General features: G+C 37.4%; 1 protein-coding gene across 1 annotated transcript in view; it reads left to right on the top strand.

Annotated features, from left to right (window-relative positions):
- Nucleotides 1-21329, top strand: part of TENM1 (teneurin transmembrane protein 1) — a 1003294-nt gene that overhangs the window by 345935 nt on the left and 636030 nt on the right. The gene's annotated exons all lie outside the window — the stretch shown is intronic.

The raw sequence follows: 21329 nt of genomic DNA, 5'->3' as shown, positions 1-21329 counted from the left end.
GCTTCAGAAAGATTTGTGGAGAGCACCAAACAGATGTACATGCAAAAAGTCTTTCCATACAGTGCTGAAAAGTTATGCATCACAGTCTTAAGGGAAAGTAAGACTTTGTTGGAATACTTCCTGCCACAGCCATACTGTGGAGCATATCCTTTAGACAGCCTTGGTTTGTCAATTATGGATTGACAAGAAAGTTTCTAATAAATAGAAAACAGGTAGCTAGAAATATGAGTTTCTTATTTTTTTAAATGGCTAGACAAGCAGTTTTAGACACGCTTTTAACTACATAGAAAAAATATAATGACATTGGCGTATGTTACCTTTTTTCTTTTAAAGAATAAGTCAATGCTAAGATGAAAAAAAAGATTTGATTATCTAGATCTGTCATTATCAAAGTGTGTAATCTGGGCCAGCAGCAGCAGTATCACCCACAACATTGTTAGAAATGCAAATTCTCAGGTACTACCCCAGACCCTGTAAAATGTAGTAATTACAAATGAAAACGACTATGTTCTAATGATTATTGGGATTTCATACTAGAGGAACTTTAAATTGATTTAAAGATTTAAGATATTCATGGTAACATTTAAATATACATTAAATGTTTTTTAATATTAACTATATTGCTCATTTTAAGTTCTTAACATAATTGGTAAAAGTTTTATATCTGTTTTTCTTCAAGTAATTCATTTTAATCTTCCCTATTGATTCAGCTACAGACAGTGTAAATTTGTTACAAAATAATTGTATTCTTCTGCCTACATGGCAATTGGGAAATGTTTTCCTATGGGAATTTTTTGGCTCTATTATGCTTTAAGAAATGTGTAGTTTCCATTAAAATATTTCCCTGTAAGTTTGTCTTTAAATAATATGAACTTACAGTTGTGAGTTGTAGGTTATGGGATTGGAGTACAGAGTGCTTGAACTAATGTTTTGAGTTTAAATAAGAATATACTTCTAGTGATATTTTTAAAAATATAAGCAAATTTTTACTGAGTCAGTATGAGTTAGCCAGCCTCAGATTTTTTTGTGTGTGTGCATTGTGATCAAAATGAATTTTGGGAAGAGAGAATTTTACCTTCTGTAATGCCATCCTAACTTCCTTTCAAATAATCTATTATTACTCAGTTAGCTTTATTTAGCACTTGCTATGTGTCAGGCCTTGAGTCAGATGCTGGTGATGGAGATGACTATGATAGTTTCTGCTTGAAACTCATAATATGGTGGAGAAAATAGACATCAAAAAATCATTGCAATTAAAAGTCCAGTGGAAGAACATGGGAATTGGTTTCTATGGATAGGTGATATTTGATCTGGGTTTTAAAATGTGAAGAAGAGCTTACTAGGAAAAGGACATTCCAAGAGAGTAGATTAGCAGGTGCAAAAACATAAAGGCCTGGAATGGTGAACATTTCAATATGGCTAGAGTAAGGTACATTGGAGCCAGATCATGAAAAGTCTTGCATGCCCAATTTAAGAGTTCTTTTTTTCTTTAAGCATTAAAAAAAGCTTTTAAGTGATAGGGAATTTCTTGGTGAATTCTAATTTTTAGGATGAGAAGTGTAGAAAAGAATTTTAGATGTGTAAGCAGTGGTGGGTGTAGAAGATTGATTGCAATTGGGGAAAATGTGATAAAGGGAGACAATCTGTGAAGCTACTGAATCAGCCCAGGCTCAGAACGTCTCAACTCTGTCTATATCAGTGGAGGTGGAGAAAAATATTCAAGAGATATTATTGTGGTGGCATTGATAGGACTTGGTAATTGATTACTTGTCAAAGTTGAAGGAGATAATAGAGTGAAGGATGACTCTAAATTTCAAGTTTGGGAAACTGGGAGGATGGCGATCCATTTACCAATACAAGGAACATGGGGGAGGGAGTATGAAGGGTAGAGAACAGGGGTTTTTTTTGGAAATGTTAAGTTTAAAATGATTGGGTGACATCCAGAAGGATTTTCCCATCAGGCAGTTAGAAATATGTGTCTAGAGTTCAGCAAAGATCTGGACTGTTGATATAAGTAGATTTGAGTTTATTAGTATCTTATAGTAGGAGATGCCTAGGGATGAATGAGATTACACAGAAAATGTGTAGAGTGAGACTAGAAAAAAGCCATGGACAAAAATCTGAATCTATCAGTCATGTACTGATATAAATACATTTTCAACCTATTTAAATTTTTAACTAGCACCGTTTTTTAGTGCACTGACATGTAACATAAACTAAAGTATAAAGATCTAGGTCAAAGTCTAGAAACTCAGAATCTTATCTGCTAGTGATTTGCTGATTTTTTATAGAGACCTAAGAAGGAAATATTACCTCTTTGTGAGAGAAGTGAATTATCCTATATAAGGCAAAACTTTGGGCCCGATGATTCTCTTTTTTGTAAGGTCCAGAATCCTCTTTGATGTTTTATTCTACATATTTACTACCTGTGAGTAAAAGACCATGTTCTTAATTTTCACAAATATATGTCAGTGGTAACATCTTGAATCAGTCTAGCTAGAGTTGAGCCTGACTCAAAATACTGTTGAGTTTTAAGTCAGGAAGGAAGAGAACAAACATGTTGATTGGGCAACTACTGTAGTGCCAAACACTGTGCTAGATGCCTTTCAATCTTACTAGCTGTGCAGCCTGAAGCAAGTTACTACAGCTCTCTGGGCCTGTATCTCATCTGCAAAATTGACATTGTCATCATCATAATACCATAATCACAATAGTAAACAAACAAACAAACAAACAAACAAATAAATCTTGCATAGTACCTACTCTATTCCAGGACTCTGCTAAGCGTTTTACATTTGTTCTTCATAAACACCTTATGAGGTATGGGCTATTATCCCCAGTTTACAGATGAGGTAACTGAAGATTGGGGAGAAAGAACTTGTCAGAGTGTCTACAGCTAAGAAGTGGTGAGAATTGGGATTGAAGATAATTCTATGGCTATGAAGTTCCCATAGTTTCCTGTGCTACACTGCCTCCCATACCTACATTATGAGGTTGTAATAAGGCTTAATTGTGATCATAAGTGTGGAAGTGTTTAGGAACTCAATAAATGTTAGTTTCCCTTCATTTTCTTCCCCAACAACCTTGCCAGTCTCTGATGTTCCAATGACCCAGGGTTCACAAGGAGGTTTAAAAGCCTTTCCTTTCTGATTATCTTTATAAAAGGGCAGATGATATCCTATATCATTTATAATGAAAGATTCCTGAGTCTGGTTGTTAGTTTCTACTTTTTTTTTTGGGGGGGGGGAGTTACTGTGTCATCAATTCAGGGCTTGTTTTGGGGCAATATTAACAAGAGAAAATTCTTGCTTGATTCCATCTGAAAGTATCTTTATATTCTTATCATTATTTGCCAAGAAAGAGACACCCCATGTATATACATAGTGTTGGATTTTAAAACTGATTTTCTTAATTTTCAAAAGCTTTCAAATTAAGAGATGGACACTAATCTAATATTATTTACAATTCTTTACTAACAGGATGAATGATTCTTAGGCAAGCTTATTTCATATGATTTTTGGCAGGTGTCTAATAGCAGGGGTGAATTTCCTGGAGGCACACAGGCTAGCAATTGTTCCCAAGCAGCCTCACTTCCAAAGAAGGCATCAATTAACTAAGAAATTAGTGTAAGACAAATAAAAATATAAATATTTAGATATATAAACAAAGGATAATAATTTTAGCTATGAGAGTTACCCTATCATTTTTATAACAGATAAGATTAGTTTTGAACATAGCTATTTTACTGAAAAGTAATTATGAATGAAAAGTCACCCATGCATAAAAAGATGTATGGTGAGGATCTATTACAGTCCCACCAGATCATAGACTCCTGAGATACTACAGCTGATACAAACATTTCATTTCTCCCTTCTTAAACTGCTCTTTTGTGCTTCTCTTTCTCCTAATATGGGTTTTGTTTGTTTGGTTGGTTGTTTTTCATTATTACAACCTAAGCCTAAATCTCACATTATCGCCATCTGGTGGAAGAAATTTAAAATTGCCAATCTGTGTTTACCAAAATTACTTGGAAAGAAAGCTTATCCTGTCTTAGACCCATTTTTTCATTTACTCATTTATGCATCAAGTATTCAATTAATGTCATCCATCCATCCTTTTTTCATTTTCTCATTTATGTATCAAACATTCATTTAGTGTCAACTATGTTCTAGATACTTTGCTAGGGGAATGAAATTCATCTTGAAATAGATACACGTGACTACTATTTCCCCCCTCGTTGCCCCAGACTTCATTTCAAAGGTGCTCATACAGCATTATCACTTAGAGGCTCAAGGAGTAGACAGAAGCCCAAATTCAAAAAGTACATTTCTTGATTCTTATTTCAAGCACTTAGTAGTAGTATAAACTATTATTTGCTTATATCTAAACAGTTTAAATAAAAGTTCTTACAAAAATCTTGAAAAAAGAACCCTTAATCTCAAGGTCTGTGTTTATGTGGTAAAGATCACAGATGGCAGGTGTAGTATAATGTAGCATGGCTTTTAAAATGAAAATTTCAATAGTATTTGATCATCTGTGATGCATTTTCTGCTGTGAGCATGTTATACTTCCAGTTGTCACAAGTTTCTAGCATAAAAAGCTATAATGACTGCCCAGAAAGAACTTAGACTATAAGGGAAAATGAAGTTATTTAGCACCAACTCCAATAGACTCATGTCTTTTAGCCAATATCATTTGTTCATGAAAACATATAGCATCTAAAACTGGGATGGAATATCTATGGCACTTGTGCCACTGCTCTCTTTACCTGTCGCATGGTAGACATCCTTAATCAAATCATGGTGCTCTTTCTTGTTGAGCCAAACTCAGCCTCACTCTTATCAACACAGCATTCCATGCGAGCGTCGTCAATCAATTAGAGTTGGCAAAAGAGATGGAATCTATTTCCTATCTATGGCCTGCTTATCTTTGCCAAGTTCTGCATTAAAATCTAAAGATATAGAGATGAATAGGAAACACTTTTTGCCCTCAAAGTATTCAGTGTACATTTGGGAAGGCAGATTTAAAGCAACAATAGTGGTGCAATATAATTAGTGTTATGATCACAATATCTGTAAAGAACTATGGGAGTCTAGAAGCTAGAACCATATACCCTGCTTAGGGAATAATAATCTATCTATACATATAAAAGCCTAAGCAACCGAATGACCAAATGAACGGTTGACTGGTCACTATGATGTGCACTGACCACCAGGGGGCAGACGCTCAATGCAGGAGCTGCCCCCTTGTGGTCAGTGCACTCCCACAGTGGGAGCGCCACTCAGCTGATCAACGGGCACCAGACGCAGGGCACATGGCTGGCAAAAGCAGCTGTGGCGGCACGAGCCTCTCCTGCCTCTGCGGCATTGGCAGCAGACAAAGTAGGGTTGGGATGAGCAGGATCGGTGCTGCGCCTGGCCTGAGCTCAGGCTCCTCTCAGGTCACCTGTCACTTCACGCACTACTACATCCCTTGGGGGATGTTGGATTGAGAGAGGGTACAGGCCAGGCTGAGGGACCCCACTGGTACACAAATTTGTGCACCAGGCCTCTAGTCCTATGTAATAAAGAGGTAATATGCAAATTAACCCTCACGACCTCACAAGATGGCTGCCTTTGACCAGGCCAGCAGGGGGGTTAGTGAGGGATGACCAAATGACTGAACAGCAAGCTGCATGGGGTGACCAGGCCAGTGGAGGGTGGGGCAGTTGGGGATAATTAGAATGGTAGGGGGGCAGTGAGGGGTGAGTAGGCCGGCGTGGGGGGGCAATTGGGGGAGACCAGGCGAGTGGGGGGGGCAGTTAGGGGCAACCAGGCCAGCAGAGAAGGGCAGTTGGGGCGACCAGGCCGGCAGGGGAGCAGTAAGGGGTGACCAGGCTGGTGCGGGAAGGCAGTTAGGAACAACCAGGCCGGCAGGGAGGCAGCAGTTAGGGGCGACCACGCCAGCATGCAGAGGCAGTTAGAGGCAATCAGGCTGGCATTCAGAGGCAATGAGGGGCGATCAGGCTGGCAGGGGGGGCAGTTAGGGGCGACCAGTCAGGCAGCCAGGTGAGCAATTAGGAGCCAGCAGTCCATGATTGTGAGAGGGATGTCCTGGATTGGAGAGGGTGCAGGCTGGGCTGAGGGGACTCCCCCCACCCGTGCATGAATTTCATACACTGGGCCTTTAGTATATATATAAAAGCCTAAGCGACCATTACGACTGAATGACCAGAATGACTGGAATGATCAGTCGACCAGTCACTATGATGTGCACTGACCACCAGAGGGCAGATGCTCAATGCAGGAGCTTTCCCCTGGTGGTCAGGGAGCTCCCACAGCCAACTTTCCATGGCTCCTCCCCCTGGCCAGCCAGCCCCCATTGGCCCCTGGTGCTAAACCATTCATAGACAACCTGCTTCTGGGTTGGGGTTTTGTACATAGCAGAGCAGCTCCCTGGCTGTGATCTATTGAAAGTCAGCCCTCAACACAAGGGTTTGTCTTGCTCCCGTCCTCTCCCTTCCCTGGGGGCCACACGCCCACCTCAGTGGTGGCATGGTGGTGAGGGAAGGAGAAGGGGGGAGGCAGGAAACCATGTGGTGGTGGGGAACTAATAGCGGCAGCAGCATCCGTTCCTTCCATGTCTGGCCCAGCGACTGTCGCCTCCTCTCCCAACCCTGCTAGGGCCCGTGGGCCCAGGCTGGGCTGGGGAACCGGGGGTGTGTGGTGGTGGACGCAGCCCTTTTCCCAGGGGGCTGAGGGCTGGCTCCCTCCTTGGGGCTGGCGGCCAAACTCCTGCGATCCCTCCCCCCAGGCCAGCCAACCTCCTGCGGTTCTTTCCCCCCCTCCCCTGTGCACTAATTCATGCACCAGGCCTCTAGTAATGGTTATAAGAGAAACACCCAACATTTATTAAGGATAGGCACTGAGTAAGGCACTTTAGATGGATACTGTTATTTAATCTTTCTGATAATGCTCAATTATCAGATTTAATCTTTCTGATAATGCTATGAGGTTGGGATCATTATTATCTCTATTTTACATATGAGCAAAGTGAGGCAAAGAGATACTAAATAACTTGCCCAGTATTACAGAGTTTGTAAGTTTGTAAGTAACAGGAATGGTATTGGAACCCAGACAGTCTGACTTTAGAGCCCACTGCCAGAACTACTGTGCAGAGCTCTGAATCCAGGTCTCGAGTTCAAGAAAATGGTGTGTATGTCTGTGTGTGTGTGTGTGTGTGTGTGTGCGCGTGTGTGTGTGTGTGTGTGTGTTAGTGTAGTTGGACTCCTCTGTAGATGGTTCCTGAAGCAGGTAGTAGAAGAGATCATCCAATGAGAATATGTACAGTTTGAAATAAAGAGAGCCAAATATGGTACCCTGAGACACACTGGAATTTAAATTAGTAAGGAAATAGTAAGTAGAAGAACAGAGGTGGTATCAAGATGGCAGAGAAGAATCCAAAGGTTAGGGTATCATATAAGCCAAAAGAGGAGATTTTCCAGCTGGAAGGTGTGACTAATATTGTCAAACACTTCAGAATCAACATGTAGAATGAAAATTGACAAAAGGCAATAAAATAGGCAGTTTAGGAGGTCATTGCTGACTTTAGACTAGAGATTCTCCACTTCAGTTGGACATTAAAATTGCCTGGGTGTTTTATAAATTCCAATGCCAAGACTGCTCCTCAGACCAAGTAAATCAGAATTTACAAAGGTGGGTCCAAGCCATTTTTAAAACCTTCTCAGGGAATTCCAATGTGCATAGAAGATGGGGATTCGCTGTCTTAGAGAAAGAAGCCAAATCATAAAGATTTGAAGAAAAAATATAAGTGAACGTAATGACTGGAATAAGGCTCTGTTGGCAAATATTTCAGGATCTCATGTGGAAGGAAAGGCTTTGAGGGGTTCAGTGCTTCCTCTGAGACAGAAAGTAAATTCCTGAATAGAATGGCAAGAGTTGAAGTTCTTGTCTTAGTGATCTCAATTTTCTTGGATAAAGAAAAGATAAGGTTACCTTCTGGAAGTGTGGATCAAGTCAAGAGCTTCAGATGAGTAAGGAGAGAGGTTTTTCTATTGGGTCAAGATGGAGCTGTACATACATATATCTGGAGCTCAGATGAGGAGGGACTGATGATGGAGATGTGGGGATATTAATGACAGTAAATATGATTGCCCATTATTTGTCAAGTACTCTGCTTGATGGCTACAGAAAGTTTTTATTTAGTCAGTACCATAACTCTATGATGGAAAGATAATCATCATGACCCCTATTTTATAATGTTATACAGCTCGAGTAAATAGCAGAGCTAACATATAAATCATGACTCTCTAACTAATGCCTGTATTCTTTCCCCTACATGATTAGGTGCAGCTCTAGTGGATAATGTCCACCTTGTGCTACGAACTTTAAATATTAATTCTCATTTGGAAAATGTGGTTTCCAATCACAGCTGAATGCCAAACTGAAATTGGAAATTCTATATTTTGGGGGTGCCAGTCTGTAACAGATTTAATTGAGATAGGATATATGTACTTTGTGTGTTGAAATGTATTCTTCTAATGTAAAAGGAACTCCCGACTGTCCTCCTTATTGTTACCAGTGTTCGTTCTAAAACACAAATCAGATCATACCAGTCTTCTAAAAATCTTTCAATGTCTCCTAATGATCAGACAAATGGTTCTTCACAGTGAGGTGCAGCGGAGGGGACTTACTAAATGCTTTGAGAATCTGATAAAAGCTCTTAATCCTGTTTTCAGGGGAAAAATGCACATATGACAACATTGGTTATACATTTCAAGGGATTCAGGAAGCCCTTGAAGTCCTTCTGCATCCCTTTTCCTCTTCTTCAGTTAGCCACAGAAGGTCACAATTTGTCTCTTGTTAGATACCAATTCATTATCAAATGATAGGATTTACTAAAATGTGGTGGAAATAATTTAGGAAATAGATTCTTAAAATTAACTTTGGAAAAAATACATGGCTGCCACTAATTGCAGACATATTACAAAAGTGTGGTTTTACCTTTGACCTTTTCTCTCTTGTTGATGGATATTCTTTATCCCAGAATAGCTAGGTCACTTTTTCAGTTCTTTTACTGCACTGCTTCTGAGGCTACATGGCCTTCTGCTCTCAGTCTGAAAATATATCTTTCCTCTGTATCTCATCCCATTTCTACTGTGTATCCCTGAGCCCACTTTGCTTCATACAATGTTTAACCCTTTAACACTTCTTCCAAAATCTAGATTAAAACCTGCACCATAGTATGGGGAACAATTCTAGTGTTATCTTCTTAAATAGCTCTTCATTCAATGGAGTTGCACATTTTCCTTTGAGGATCTACATAATTTCAGAATGAAAAGACTGGCTCCTGGCTAAGTGTCACAGAGATGACTGTGTCCTGGGAAACAAAGCAGCTATCCTCTGTTCATTATATGATTTGGTTCCTCTCTTTAAATTTCCTCAGCTACAGGGCAGCATCAAAGGGAGTATATAGGTCTGGGATTGGGAAGAGTAGGTGGGGAGGGTGGAGGGAAGTATCATTGTTTTCCTTTTAACTCTTTAGGGCCCATTTATTTTATGGTTCACACAAAAGCTGGACAAGGCTAAGTTAGATAATTTGAATGGCAAAAAAAAGATAATGTGACTGAAACAGAGAAACTACTGAAGACTGATGAAAATGGGAGGTTGGTAAAATATAGAAGAAAGCAGCTGTTAAACCTAAAAAGTTATCGAAGGGGCATGGATTTGGTTCAATAGACTCTCTGTGGCATATTGAAGTGTTTTAGTTCACTCAGGTGATTGAGACTACATCCATGTTACATGTTGATTCGGTTTTATTACCAAGATTTGAGCAAGAGTATGAATTGGCATTTGAAAATGTAGCTTTATATTCATGTGAGCAGTCAAAAGCAGTTTGAAATATGTGCAAAGACATGACTATGAGGTATTGCCAACATGTCCTGTCAGGAAATCGTGCTGTCAGGAAACTACTCTCCTGCTTTTTTGGGCACCTGTGATGCAGAACTAGCTCCATATACAAATAAGATCTATTTATTTTCAGCACTCTTCTTTCTCATTATAATTCTGCAAGGGTCTAGAGGTGACAGAAGATAAATCTTGAATCCCCTGGAACCTTGGAAATATTCTCATTTGAAGCCTTTATACCAAAAGCTAAGGATCCTGCCATCTTGTCAGCATAAACTGAACCATATGCAGTGCTATTTTGGTGCCAATCATTCCTGTAACACATGAAGTATTTAATTTTATTACTCTTGGGTTTTTAACTGTCTGAGAAAATGACCTCTAGTGTCTTTTATGTCATGTAAGAAAGCAGTTGGAAAGGGTCTCAAAGGCAAAAAAGAAAAAATTAATCAGGACATGCCCAAACCTTTTATAGAATTTAAAGGTTTAAGTTAAAATTCATTTCTCTATTTTCAACTGGGACATTTATACGGCTCCCCTACTAAAGTCCAATTATGTCTCCTCATTAATGGTTCAAGTCCAGAGTTTGAACAATTTAAAAAATTATCATACTGACATACAACCAGGCTGAATGCTAACGTGGTTCAAATTAATCAATAAATATGGCCCCAAACCACCCTTGCAAATTGGAAAAAAGTAATCTGTGGTTTTGAAAAATGGGAGAGTCACAAGAAATGCAGGATTTTATTGTATGTTTATATGCATACATATAAATATTTAATTTGCATATTTGTGCCCACCATCATTTATGTATATAATTTATATTTTATAATTTTATAATTATAATTTATACATATGTATAACTAATTTAAAGAAACAATGAGATGGATCAATGTTTAATGGAATAGCTCTGTAAATTTTTTTCTATTGATTGCATTTTCTTAAACAAGACACACTTGTATATAATAACGGAGAGGCACTACAGAAGAGAAGTTATATGAAGCAGCATCTAAAATTCATACAGGGATGCTCCTGCCTCCTGTTTCTCCTGTAGGTTCCCACCCCACATGCTCTAAGCCCCACACATGCTCGGCAAGTGTTAGTGGCTGGCAAGCTATGTGTTTCTCAATTGTTCCCCTCAGACACTTGCATAGATAGCAATTAAACTGATTTCAGAAGCATTGTAACTGTAACACACAGTCAAGGCCATCAGTAAGCATATTCTTTCCATCCTCACTATGATTGGCAGGGCCAGTGTAACTGGTTAATGGATCGTGGAACATATCTAATCAATTTGACTTAAAATACAGTTGAGTTGCTATGCCATCTTTCATGCTTTTGGAAATAACTTTAGAGCCTGGATCACTAGTTGGCACATAATAGGTGTTCAATGAATATTCATTGAACAAATGAATTTATTGAATGTATAGCACTTAGCATTCTCTTCTCATATATTAAATTTATAAGAGGCTCAAATTTGAATATTGTCCACCTTGATGCTATACAATTGACCCTTTAATAACACAGGTTTGAAATGCGTGGATCTACCTATACATGGATTTTTTTTTTCAGTAAATAATGTAGATGTATTTTCTTTTCCTTATGATTGATTTTTCTTAATAATATTTTCTGTTCTATAGTTAACTTTATTATGAGAATACAGTATGTAATACATATAACATAAATGTTTTAATTGACTGTTATTGGTAGGACTTCCTGTCAACTGTAGTTATTAGTATTAAGTTTTGAAGGAGTCAAAAGTTATACATGGATTTTAATTTATCTTTATTGTTGAAAGTATAACAGATGTCCCCTTTTCCCACCATTGACCCACTCCAATCCACACTCACCTCCCCTGCCCCAGGCCTACCACACTATTGTCTGTGTCTATGGGTTATGCATATAAATTCTTTGGTTACGTGGATTTTCTACTGTGTGAAGGGTCACCACACCTAACCCCCATATTGTTCAAGGGTCACCACACCTAACCTCCATATTGTTCATTTTTATCTCTTTCACTTTTTATAGAAAAGTATTTGATAGTTTTAGTATATGATGCTTTGTTTGAATCGTTTCTAGTCTTTACCACACCATAAAAATAAGTTTCTATAAAATGCTTATGCAATTAAGTGTAAGTTCAAAAAGTTCAACAGTTAGCCTAAAATTCATTGATGAAAACCTTGTCAAGATGTATGTCCATTTTTATTCCATGCCTTAGTTTGTAGAGTTGGGTTTGGATGTGGAATTGAGTTAAGCCTTTATTTGTTATGCAGGAGGGTGTTATTCTAATCATTTACTTCCACTTCTATTGTACTAGACTATAGATATAGACTCCATTGAAGAATTGACTCAAAGTAGAAGTAGAGAACCTGAAATCTTGGAGGTGGCTTTGTATTTTTAAATATTTGTCTCATTCTTATCAATACCAACTGCCAGTGGTAAGTGGAAAGGGAGATATTTAAATTAAATCCTATTATTAAATTTTTGTTAATGGAAGTTATACTGTACTAATAAGATGATCTACAATGCATATTTGTAACTTTTATTTGCATGTATTCAGTATTGTGGAATTTAAATTTATGTTCCAATATAAATTTGGAATGTATGTCGTTAGAATTATGCCTTCATAGGAACACTGTGAAGGTCTGTCGTCCTCAGATTTGTAATCAGATTCAGCAAGAGTGCCATCTGAAAGTTACAATTTTAACAGACTAAACAGACTCTCATAAGTCATTCATTTTCTTGGTAAAACTCTTGAACTTTTGCTAACATAACATTTTTTGAAAAAGCTTTAAAAAGGAACACAATTAGCAATGTTTATTACTCAGGTTCCAAACTAAAGGTCAAACCACTTAAAATTGAATAACAAGGCTGGCTAGGACCATCAGAGAACATGCCTTTAGGCAGGACCACACCAAACCCACCCCTCTAGAAATTACATAAAATTTGATTCTATTTCACTCCTATCACCAAACTTTGGTGGTATTGTGATGTGTTCATTTTTCCCTCATACCTTCATATAGCAATTCTAAGTTTTCATTCCATATACCCTTAAGATTCACCAGAGTTTAGCTCAATAATCATAGTTTTCCAGAGAAGCATACAATAAGTATTGTTGGTCATTTATTCTGAAGACATCAATAAATTTCTAGCATTTTCTAGTGTTTGACAATGTTTACTGCTAAGTGTATTTTACCAACATTCCATAGGTAGCACTTTAAATCTCTTACCCCTTGTCCTGTCCTTAAAGATCATGGAATATTACGAGACACCATTAATCAGTAACCGGACACTTTTATATAGTGCAGTATTTTGCACATAGTGGGCCAGACATTTAACAGATATTAATAAATTGAATTAAAATTTTTCATATCTTTGTATTGATGTTATTTGTTGGTGAATTATTCTGGATGGTGTAATAGAAGGAATACTCAACTAGCAGCAATGAGTTCAAATTATTCTTTTATTTAATAGGATAGCACACTGTCATCACAGAAAAAGTGCTCAGTAAATATTTCCTGAAAGAATGAATGAATGACTTGAGTTGAGTTGAATTCAATGGAATCGAATGAAGCCTTGAGCACCCTCTCTCCTCTAACCCTCTCAGGGTTTCTCTCACCTTCCAACCTGCCTCAAACATGACTCCTCTGAAGCCACTGTTTCTCCATTGGCCACTGTCCTGAAGCCTACTCTTCACTATCCCACATTCCACAAACCTCAATCCCTAATGCAGCACTGAAACTTCTTACCCTTGTGTTAAAAAATAACAAACAATAAAACAAAACCAAAAAAAGCCCTGCTCCTCTGTGGGATACACCATACAACCCTATGTTACCAACCCTACAAGCACGGTCCCTCATTTCTTTAAAGGTTTTGTGCCTGATAAGTTTTTCCTGTTGATTCCAAATGTTGGTATAACCCTGGGTTCATTTGTACCAGCTTTCATTTGTGGCTGAACCATATATATATATATATGTGGCTAAAGTGTCCCCTCGGGAGTTCGACTGGGAGACCGGGAGTTCGATCACTCACTATGACATGTGCTGACCATCAGGGGTGGCATGGAATTAAGGAAGGCCCTGGCCAGCAACCAGCAGCTGGGGAAGGAAGGCCCCGGCCGGTAGTTGGAAGGCCCAGATCAACCCTGTTTGCCTGCTAGGCCTGGGGGCCCTACCCATGCATGAATTTTGTGTACCAGGCCTCTAGTTTTTAATAAACCTCTATTTCCCTCTTCACCTGGATAGGTCCTTCTCACTCTGCAAGTCTCCCTCTAGGCACTGCCTGCTCTGGAAAGCCTTCCTTGATCCTGTGCAATCTTGACTGGCTGCCCCTCCTATATGCTCCTTCAGTACTCTGTCAAGCATGTCAAACAAGGTATGCGGCCTGCTGGTCGCGAGTTTGACATGCTTGTGTAGATACTCCTATCACAGTACCAATCTACTTTAATTGTAATTGACTGTTAACTTGTTTCTCCAACTGAACTGTAAACTTCCTGAGGGCAGGGATTAGTCTTTTCACTCTTAAAACGCTATCACATATAACTGCTTAAAAAAAATTTTTTTCTGCTCATCTGGCCAGACTCAGTGGTTGAGTGTTGACCTACGAACCAGGAGGTTGCAAGCACATGCCTGGTTGTGGGCTCCATCCCTACTGTGTGTGGCGGGGGGAGGGGGATGAAGGAAGCAGCCGATCAATTATTCTCTCTCATCATTGATGTTTCTATCTCTCTCTTCCTCTTCTTTCTTCTTTGAAATCAATAAAATATATTTTTAAAAATATTCTTTTCTTTCAATAAGATAACTTTTACAACGTTTTGTTTACTCTTATGTAAAGTGAAGATACTATTTCCTTACTGTGGTATAGAGGATCAACTGAGATTGTGTACATAAATCATTCTGAAAACTGCTGGGATACAAATATTATTCCAAATTGTCAAATCCTTTCACAGTGTCTTCAACTCACAGAATGCCAATTACAGCCATTTTCAGAGAGTGATTTCCTGCCCATCCTTAGGATCTAGGAAATTTTGTCACTGGAAATAACATGAAAACAAATGAAGGAGAACTTAATGCATGGGCATAAAAGAGCATTCCATGTCCACAGCCAATCTGATTTCATTTAAGAGTGTAAGATTACATGTACTTGCTCTATCCTTAACTATATGGATGAGCCCTGTCATAGTGAATGTAGTGTAAGACCTTCAATTAAACTGCTGTATAACATCAGGGAATGGTTTTAAGTTAAAATCTTCTCGAGAATGTCTCTCCTAAAAATGACATGATTAATGCCAGATAATAAAAGTTTTAAATCCTGAAAGAGTATTGATGAAAATCAAATTCCTAACACCCATCATTTTCAGGATGGTAGTCACGCACATTAACCAAACTGGATTCGAAGAGTCTTACTAGTCTGTAATCTGCCAAAAGCAGATTGGCTTTTGTTATATTGTAGGTCTTTGAAAACTCTATCCAAAGTGGTTTTCAGCATTAAAATATGTACTCCTAGTAATACTAGCTGATGCCATTGACCTTAAGAATGGAGTTTTAGTGACCCTTCAATAGCAGATGAGACTTATTATTTTTAATTATTCACCGCCTTCTATTGCCTTCATGACACAAACCCATTTGAAAGGTTTTATGATCCAATCTCATTTCAGTTACATACCCATAATTGAATACCCATATTTATTCAAAATTCTGTACCTACTAATGGTTTTGTTATGTTGGGAGTGCTCAGGAACTGTTAATAATTGAACAAATCTGAACACTATGCTTTATTGGTAGTATATAGGAGGCACATTGTATTGATGTAGTTTGAAGAAATGGAAATATTGCTCTTTAGTTTAATATCCTGATTGCCTTTATAACTAAGCATCCACTGGACTATTTTACAATTTGGTCTCCTCAGAGTGAGAATGGGAGAGTTTCTAATCTTCTAGGGCAGTGGTCAGCAAACTGCGGCTCACGGGTTGACTAATGAGTTTGCCGACCACTGTTCTAGGGGATATTTTTCTTCCTTGAAAAAGGTTATGATAACTAGATTTGGTAGCTCATAGAAAGCCCAAATCAATATTGCCATTGACTTTATCCACATAAGAGGCTTAACTTCATAGATGACTTCTGAGCAGCTGAAACAAAACAAAAATCAGTCTCTGGTGAGTTCCCAAATTTAAAATAAAGTTGAAAGCTGGTGCAGAAAAATGCTTCCAGACTAACAAAGACAACAGTGTGGGACCTTGTAAACAATTATATTTCAGCAATAAACCTATCCTCATGCTTTCCATTTTGAAGAATAATAAGAACTGTTTATTATATGTCAGATACTGTGCTGAGCATGATCCCTTTTGACCTTTAACACAACCCTGACAATTAGACACACGTATAATCCACCTTTCTCTGATACTACCCTGGTCCAAGCCACCATCATTTCTCATTGATTTTTGCTGTAGTCTTCTAACCTATCTTCCTGATTCTACCCTTGCTCTCCAACAATTTATTCTCAATAGACAGAATGAGACTTTCAAAACCTAAAGCAAATCATCCCCATTCCTCCCCCGCCCCACACACACACGGATCAGAACCTACATTGGCTTCCCATCTCCTCTCCTAATAACTCTTTTATTTGTCCTGCTAAAACCACATTGTTTCTCAAACAACACAGACATACTAGGTGTACCAGTTAATAATGCAGATTTTGTAATCAAAGAAAACATGATAATTTCAAGAGAAACATCAAAAGTGCTTTATTCAAAGTAATGTCCATCGCTAGCTACACATTTCCCCTATCTTTTAGGTAATTTGTGGATACTGTCCCAATAGAACTTTTCTTGTTTTGAGGTAAATCATTCAGAGACCCAATTTTCCACTTCTTCGTATGTTTTGAAGTGCTGCTCAGAAAGTGCGTGTGCCATCAATCGGAACAAGTGGTAATCTGAAGGAGCAAGGTCTGGTGAATACTGCGGGTGGGTTAATACTTCCCAGGAAAGATCTTTTAATGTGTCTTTAACTGGTTTTGAAGTGTGTGATGGTGCGTTATCATGAAACAAACTTACTTTGCCCTGTCTTCTGGCACATTGTGGTCGTTTCACTATCAAAGCATGGTTCAAATTGATTATTTGTTGTTGGTAGCCATCAGTATTAATGGTTTCACCTGGTTTTAGAAGCTCATAATACACCACACCTTACTGATCCCACCAAATGCAGAGCATTGTCTTCTTTCCAAAGCGATTTGGCCTTGCAGTCGACATTGATGGTTGACCTGGATCAACCCATGATTTTGTGCATTTGGGATTCTCAAAATAAATCCACTTTTCATCGCCAGTCACAATTTGATGCAAAAAAGACTTTCTTTCGTGACATTGAAGCAACATTTTCCTGATGACTTTTTGGTTTTCCATTTGTCTTTCGTTCAGTTGATGTGACACCCATTTTCCTTCTTTTAAAATCTTTCCCATTGCTTGTAAATGATCGGAAACGTTTAATCTTTCTGCAACATTTGAGCAACATTTAATCTTTATGCAAGTTGTTTTTGAGTTTGACATGCATCTTCATCCAATAATGCTTGTAATTGTTGGTCTTCAAACCTTTTCAGTTGACCTGGACGTTCTTTGTCTTTCACATTGAAATCATCACTTTTAAAGCGTTTAAACCAGAGTTCACAAGTATCTTGAGATGGAGCATGTTCACCATAAGCTTCCAGAAGTATACGATAACATTTTCTTCAAAAAAACGTAATGCATTAAAACTTCCCGCAAATGCTCTTTTTTAACATGAAATTCAACATTTTTAAGCACAAAAATATCTATGATGTTAACACCTTCAGCAAATTTGACATATTAAATTTTGAAGCTTGCTGTCAATACAACAGAATAGCCTACATATCAAATCACATACATATCAACATATGTGTAACTCCATCTATTGAAAAAAATCTGCATTATTAACTAGTACACATAGTATTTCTGCCCTAAGGCCTTTGAAATTACTATTCTCTCGGCCTGGAATGTTACTCACTTTGATATCTAACAGGTTTGGTCTCTCACCTGATACAGGTTCTTAGTCAAATATCATCTTTTTAGTGAGCTATTCCCTGACTATGCTATTGAAAATTACAATTCTCCCTCCACACACACCTTTTCTACTCCATAATTCTTATCTCTTAGGTGACTTGGGTAAAACTTACTGTCCAAACTGGGACTTTTTCAGAGTGAAAGGGTTTACTAGGAATAATCACATTAGGACCACAGGTATAAACGAGGACTGTCTGAGACATTATGCTTACCTTACCATCTGAATCTATTTTACTTATTTTTATTTATACTTTACATATTTACTTATAATTACCATATATGTAATATATACTTACTATTCTGTAATATATATTTATTTGTACTTATTACTATGTTTTTATTTTACTCAATTATTTTCTGCCTCCCCACAAAAATCAAGTTCTATGAGAATAAGGATTTTTGTCTGTTTTATTTTCTGCTGAATCCTAGTATTTAGAACAGTACCAGGAACATATTAGACATCTGACAAATATTTATTGAATTAATGCAAATCCACTAGAACAGGGTCTAGCACATAATGAGTTCTCAGTGAATATTAGTTATTGTTATTAATGCTTATTATTATTATTTGTTGTCAAACAGAGTGATTTAGCTCTGACTCAGAATGGTGTTTTTTGGGTGGCTTTGCTCTACTTTATTTGCTCCTTCGTAGTATTTTATGGGCTACCTGCATAGAGATGCTTGCAATTTCCAAATAACTTTTATTGAAATGGTCTGCTTACTCCTCCAGCTTTTTAATCAAGATGCCTAATAGTTGAATGACTTATAATCTTTTGTGATTTATGACATCCTATGAATTTTCTTTGTACATCAGGACAGATTTAAAAATTAGCTGGTAAAATTTTGAAGTTTGTATTTTAATACATTGGACTAACTTATTTGAAATCCAATTGTGAACATTTTTTCAACAATGCTTAAACTTCTAATTGTAATAACGAATAGTATATCTCTTGTACACTTGATCCAGTTGGAGAATGTGGCTAAAAATATCTTAGAAGAGTGATTTTGAGTTCATTCAGTAGAATTCTAGAAATGCAAATTTAGATAATTGTAATGATCAATCATTTACTGGTATGTTAATTTCTTAATGCATTCAATTTATCAGCTGCAGATTTTTTTTTCTAATTCTAAAGAAGCAACGCTTAATTCTCTTTTTACTGATTAATTGTGGAGAATTATACTTCTGGCAGTTGACAAAGGGACTTACATGGCTTGCTTCAATACCATTCAAGACATAGGTAAATAATAAAAGTAAACAATCCATAAGAAGTGGAAACATAATTAAAGGCAATCTTATGAATGTCTGTCTCCTCTTGCAGAAATCCTCATAAGCTATGGCATAAGCTTCTGGTTTTCTTTGGATGAGAACTTGTTAGTTAATCAATGTATAATTCCAAATGTTCCTTAAATGTTACAAAATTGACATTAGCCAATTAGATAATTCAATTGGACAAGCATTTATGGAGCATTTACCATTCAAAGAATTTCCTTTTGGTCACAGGCATAAATTAAACACAGTAGTATCCTTTTGTGAAGCTGATGTTTAGAAGCATAAATGGTAGCTTTCTAATTTTGGTTTTGTCTTACTGAGCCTTTATAGCTTAAGTCACAGATTTTCTCTATAGTACATCTATAGCATTATAATCGTGGGCTGTGTTATAACAAGATTGTGCTTTATTGAGATAGAATGGTTGCATTGAAAGTTCACTTGGTAAGTTCTTTCATTTTAATACAGAATTCCATGCTGTGAAGCCTTGTCTTCTAACCTTTTGTGCAGATAGTGTCCCTTATTCCCATTTTTCCACTTTTGGATTGCCTCTACTATATTGTCTACTAGAAAGATCACACCACTGGGTCAAGACACATGCTTTCAATTTGTCTTCATTCACTCACTGAATGACCTTAGGTCTTCTTTTAACTGCCTTTACTAGTGTATTAATAGTCACCTGGGGTCTTATGGCACAGTTAATCAAAGTCCTAAAAATAATTTGAAATTCGAGGCTCTCCTTCTGCCTCTAGAGAGAAACTTTGAACCAAAGAAGAAAAGTAAAATGGAAAGGGAGATTTGCTAAGATAATCAACAATATCTCTGTGTGATGATTTCTTTTTTGGCACTGGCCTGTCTGATCTTCCTTAGTCTCCTAAAACTGAAATACTGTACTCATTTCTGAGATTCTTCTTTATAATCCCTCATTTGAAGAACAGACCTTAGAAAATTACAAGACTGACATCTATTTGAAATAAAAATAATAAAACTGGTGATATTTCTTTATGTTGCCTGAGTTGAGGTACAAGAATACAGAAATGGCTTCTAATATATGCTAATCATACAATAGCAGGCTTGATCTGCATGTAGATATGGCTCAAAATAAGTGATTGAACTCTCACAATATCCAAATTGTAATAAAAAGTCAGGTAATAATTTAATTGCCCTCTAAATGACATTGCCATCTCTTTTTTTCCCCCTCTGTTTTTACCCCTCTGTCCAATGTTATTACCAGTATTCAGTGACTTCCTGTTGCCATCAATAGACTTCTACTTAGTTAATTACAGCCTTATCAAAATAACTTTGAAAAATTCAAAGGTACGTTTTTGACCTATTCATAGTGAGCTCAGTGAGGATTAGGAAATGTACAATCTTCAAGGTGGACTTTGGTGCGCTTTAAGTACATTCCTTTACATGGAGAGGATTTTATAACATGTGGTTTCTGTTGGCAATGTGGTGGACATATTAGAAGAGAAAATAAAGATTGAAAGTTATCAGTTAAGAAGACATTGCAGTGACCTATAGAAGGAGATGATGAGGGGCTTAACTTACTACTGAATGTCTGAATAAAGGAAAGGAGACATACATAAGAGAGAGTTCAGAATTGGCTACATTAAGTGGATGCCATCTAGATGTATGTGATGAAGGAGAGAAAGGAATGAAGGTTTTCCTCTTTGGTAAGTCAGTGAAGAGGGGTGCTAGCAATCAAGGTAGGGAGCAAGTAAGGCAAAGTTTTAGATTTAAAAATATTCTCTTTGAATATGACTTTTCAGGGACTGAAGTATTCCAGGTAGAAATATCTAGTATGAAGTTAAACATATAAACTTGGAGTAGTCATGCTAGAAAATGAATTTGGGAGTTGTTGATGTATAAATAATGCATGAGATTGGATGTGATCACACAGCAAGAGCTCATATAGTGAGTAGAGCACAGGAAAAAAGAAAGGAATGGACAAAATCATAGTACACACTAACATTTAAAGGACTGGCAGAAAGGGGAGCCCAGGAAAAAGGCAGAGAACCAGATGGAAAATCAAGACAAAGTAGTAGTACAAAAGTCAAGAAAGAACAAAATCTAGAAAGAGGGGAAAACA

This window comes from Plecotus auritus (genome assembly GCF_963455305.1).
Source record: "Plecotus auritus genome assembly, chromosome: X".
NCBI classification, from domain to species: Eukaryota; Metazoa; Chordata; class Mammalia; order Chiroptera; family Vespertilionidae; genus Plecotus; species Plecotus auritus.
This window is presented reverse-complemented; position numbering and strand designations above follow the sequence as displayed.